The following is a 5,415-nucleotide window of genomic DNA, read 5'->3' as shown; positions in this document are numbered from 1 at the left end:
CCCAGGTGGTAGTTAAATTTTGATCAGAACACTACATTCTACCAATCTTCATTTTTGACAACTAGTAATCTATATATTGTATTAACCAGTATTACTCTATGATGAGTTACCAACCGGTATTACTGTAATGTGTGATGAGTTATCATCCACCGATACTTTGGCGGTGTTTTTGTGTCATGTTACTAAATGTTTCTATATGCACTAAACCTAGGAACTTATAGTCAAATCCTATTGGACCGACATGAAATCAGATTCCTTTATAAGGAGATCATGTCTAGGGTTATATTGATGAGGGTTTTTGTATGTGTGATCATAGAAGAAAAGATTAAGTCTGTCTGAAGAGATGAGTGTGGAGATATTGAAGACTGAGGTAATGTTGAAGTGCATTAACAATGAGCTGTCAAGGATCTAACTAAGCATATTGTGCTATTATCTAGATCATTCACTTGTTGATTACTAATATCTTCGACAAGTTTGAAACCCTTAACCGAGTAGGCCTAGCAAAGCCTTTGTAAATCCTCTAACAAGGTGGTTCACAACTGTGGATCTGAAATGATTTAACAAGGTAGTGTTTAACATGACTCATCTCCTAACAGAGATCTATATTCCTAAGAGGATCTATTCTGGTGAAGAACATTGTATGACCTTAACCGGTCTGGTTACTATTCTATAGATAGTTACTTGTGTGTTTCTGCTCACCATGTTTCTTCCCTTTTGGGTTTTCACATTAAATATCTTGTGTTATGGTGATTGTTCTCTTGTGGGTGAATATTTTGTTTGTTGTTTGGTTTGCATTTATCTTAACCGGTTTATTAGTAAATCTAGTATACCGGTTATCTGCTAAAATGTTTAAGAGTTTTTTTAAAGTATTTTTTAGTATACTAATTCACCCCCCCCCCCTCTTAGTATTCATCACATACTATGTAAAAGCCAAGAAAGAAAAGAGAACCTTACATGAGGTTCCCAGTTATATGATTCCATTTAGGTCTATGGATTGGGAATTTTGGCTAGAGGCTATCAATTGTGGCAACTATATTCAAAACCATATGCCTCACAAGGTAGTACATAATACGACTCCTAAGGATGACCGGTCTCATGTCAAGCCCAAGTTCCCATTTTTAGAGAATTTGGGAGTGACACGTAGACATTAATTTCAGATGGTAGACTCAAGCCAATGGAGAAGAAGATTCAATAGTTCATCTTTGTTGGCTATTATGAGGATGTGAAGGTTAAGGATTGGTCAATATTCTCACTCAAGAGGTATTTTTTTTGGTGATGTTTATTTTGATGAGTCTTTCAGTCTGAAGGATTCTCCATCACAAGCCCCTCCCTCTCTTATTTCCAATTCTTCTTGAAGGATGCTTTTCTTCCACAAGAAGATAATGATGAGTCTTCTGATAATCATGTTCCTCATAATTGTATTGATGTAGTCCTTGAAATTACTCCATCTTGTATTTCTCCTCCACCTTCACATAGTTGACCTTTATGCATTCATACACTTATTGAAAAATGTTGGTTTTCTTGTAGGTAATCCCACAACTGCATGATTCAATCATTCACACACTTTGTGTATTAGTATTTTGATTCATGTCGTCTCTATTGATCCTCATAAGTTTTCTAATAAAACTATAAGTTTTCTAATAAAACAATAGGTTTTCTAGGATTTCATAATTCTATGATAGAGGATTATTATTTTTTGATGATGAATCATACTTGGGATTTAGTTCCTCTTCTTAAAGGAAGAAATTTGTTTCAATGCAAGTATGAGTATCTTGCCAAGTTTTTAGATGATGGTTCTATTGATAAGTATAAAGTGCATCTTGTGGCTAAGGGATTTTCTTAGGTTAAGGGCATTGACTATTTCAAGAAAATTTTCCTTGTAGCTAAGATGGATTCCATTCATCTTTTACTTTCTATTACTACATCCCAATGTTGGTAGTGTATTAGATGGATGTGAAGAGTTTCTTTTTACATACTGATCTTTAGGAGGAGATATAAATGGTGTGTCTACTAGGATTTGTGCAAGACCCTTCACTTGTTTCTAAGCTTCAAGATTCATTTTATGGTCTCTAACAAGATCCTAGAGCTTGGTATGAGAAGATGAACACTTTTTTGCTTACTTTTGGATTCACTAGTTGTCATTTTGATCCTACAATTTACATGTAGAGGCATCGGGGGGATCTTCTCATTGTCATTCTTTATGTGAATGACTTGATTGTTGTAAGGAGTTACCCTACCATTTTTTAGTATACTCAGTGAGCTTTGATAGAGCATTTTGATATGACAAATCTTGGTTTGTTGCATTACTTCCTTAGTCTTGAAATTGATCAATCTTGCTTTTGAATTTTTAGCTTTGAAAATAATTATATTATTGGTTTACTTCATAGATTTGGGATGGTTGATTGCAAGCCATCCTCTTCTCCTTTTCAATAAAGTGTTGTGTTTTCTACTAGTTGAACTACTCCATTAATTGATGACACCTCGTATCAACAGTTGGTTGGGAGCATTTTGTACTTGACACATATTCATCTTGATATTTCCTTTGTAGTTGGTCTTTTCTTCTTGTTCTCTCAAGATCCTTATGAGTCATTGGAAGGAATCCAAGCACATCTTATAGTACATTTAGGGCACTACATTGATTGGCATTCACTAGACATCAAGGGATACTAAGATTGTGGGCTTCCTTGACTCATATTAGATTAGTGATTTTGATGATAGAAATTACACTTTTCTTTTTGTCTTTTATCTTGGATCTGGTCTAGCTTCTTGGTATTGCAAGAAGCAAACTGCTATTGAATTATTATCAACCGAGGCTTAGTATATAAAGGAGAAGTCTTGGCTACTCAAAATGTTGTTTGGTTTTGAAAATTGATGTCTAAGTTGGGATTTTCTACTAATTATCCCACTACTTTTGGGTCTGATAATTAGAGTATCTTACACATTTTTCACAACCTAGTGGAGAAGCAACATACTAAGCATATCGAGATCCATATGCACTTCATTTGGCAACTCATTTAGGATGGTGTTCCTACTTTGAAATATTTGCCTATGAAGAAAAAAACTGTAAACATCCTCAGTAAACCTTTGGCATCTCCTCACTATCTTAAGCTACAATTGATTCTAGGAGTGAAAGAGGTTGGCCATGGGAGGTCTTGGGGATTCCTCCTTCCTCTCACATTTTTCTATTTTAGAGAGGATTTTTCTCCAATGGTTCTTTTCTCCTTTTCTTTGGTTGTGAGAAATTGCATTTCATTTCATTTTAGTTGTACATGGGTACCACTTATGGCATTGTTGCTAGGACCCACAGTGTTCATCCCACATTCATATGTGCTTTATATGGAGGGTTTTTTGTATATTTGTACATCTCATTCACATCAATTCCATTGTTCATTGATTGGTGAAACTAACTGTTCTTTGGAAGTTTGGTTTGTAGATTAGGTTATTGAATGTGTCAACCAAATGCTTCACATCACAACAAAAATATATAAAAAAATATAAACTAATAATTATAAACACAACAAAAAATATTAATATTAAAAATAATCACAAAAATATAAAGAAGCTGGTCAAGTGAGGTGAGTTGATTTAGAATTTTAATGCAGGCTAATGGTCTGGTATGCTTTCATTACTTGTTATTAGTTATTGAGTAATGTTTAATAATTTTTAATTTTATTATTTAATGAATAATTCTTATTATAATTGTTTTTAATCATATTTAATTAATAAAAAATTAGAAAATTGAGTAAAATATAATATGAAAGTTATACAATTTCATATTGTATTATGAGAGTGAAGTTTAATGTCATTTACTTTCTAATTTATTTAATGTGAGTTAATTTAACAATCATATATATTGACATTTTGATGTTGAGGTTTGCTAACATTCTCGAATTTTGATTTGTTTTCTACATATTGTTATTCTTGTGAAAAATTAACAAGTCATGAGAGAAAAAATAGGAAATTGAATTTGGACACCAAAAGATAATCCTTCTAAATATAATATATATTTTTCAATATTATTAGTAACTTTCAGATGTTGCCATTCTATTAATAACAATTATTTAGTGGCTAAACATTTTAAATGGCCAGTAGTCCAAGGGGTTGAGTAGGGACATCTAAAATGGAATTCTAATGGAATTCTAAGTTGTGACTCTTGGCCCATAATAATAATTCAAAATTTTGTGGCTTTGGCCTATTACCTACCAAAAAAAATAAAACAATAAATCAATGTATAATTAGTTAAATAATAAATGATATATGTATCATTAAATTATGTTTAAAAAGAATACAAATGTTATCATTTTAAAATTTGATATTTTTAATTATTTGTTACAATATTTTATATATAAATTAAAAAATTCATTAATTTATGTTAAGATAGTAAATAATTATAATGTTTTTATCATTTATCATTTTTAATCTTTTATATATATTATTATATATATAAAGTAAGCACATATGGAGGCTTTAATTGTGTAGTACTAAAAAATTAAAGCCTTTGTGATTACTAGGCGAACGATTAAGTTTACAGTCTAATACTATGATAATATTGATTTTTCTTCACACTTTGTTTGCTGTCGTAACTCGTTTTTATGCCATTGTATATTTTTGGTTTTGTATGCATATCTATTCAAAACTTACCATTAATGGAACTCAAATGAGCTATAGCGATTCTCACAGCCATAGTTTTCTAGTTGTTGATTCTTTTTTCTCACATCATATCTGGATTTGTGGTCTGCGTAGAGTTTAGTAGTATTGTGATGAATATGAAATCAAAAGTTTCAATCATAGACCAATACAAAATAAATTATCAAAGCTCTTTAGCTTATTATCCCATTATATTTTACATACGTAGGTGATTTAAAACAAAATCTGTTTCGTGCTGTGATGAATATGAAAGCAATTGATTCTTTCCTAGACTGATACAAAATCAATTATGAACGAGCTATTTATTTAGTTTATGCTCTCATTATCCTCTTCATATGCAGGTGTTTTCTCCATTAAAGGTATGAGGGTAGCTGCAAACAAAACTTTGAAGAAAGGCTCTTCATTTGTTTGTACTTTTGTAGATGCCAGCGTATGATGTTTGGAGGCTCTTCTGTTCACAAAAATTGAAGAATTGGATTGCTTGAAAGTATCTAAGTGAAAACTTCCATTCAATTGAAGAAGAAATTTACCAACAAAGGATAGAGGTACAATTATGTTTTGCCTCTTTCTTCATTTATTTGTGTTATCATTTCTTCCTATCAATAAATATGTCCAATTGAAAAAAAAAATTCCAAACACAGGGGTGACTTTGTGATTTCTCACTTCAAGTCTTTGCTGCTATAAATTCAGCACTTCTTCGTTTGCAAATTTCACGGCCAACTAGCAATCATCCAAGTAGGTACAAAAGTCTTTGTCTTCCTTTTAGCT

The sequence above is a fragment of the Cryptomeria japonica genome, chromosome 9, assembly GCF_030272615.1.
Source record: "Cryptomeria japonica chromosome 9, Sugi_1.0, whole genome shotgun sequence".
NCBI classification, from domain to species: Eukaryota; Viridiplantae; Streptophyta; class Pinopsida; order Cupressales; family Cupressaceae; genus Cryptomeria; species Cryptomeria japonica.
This window is presented reverse-complemented; position numbering follows the sequence as displayed.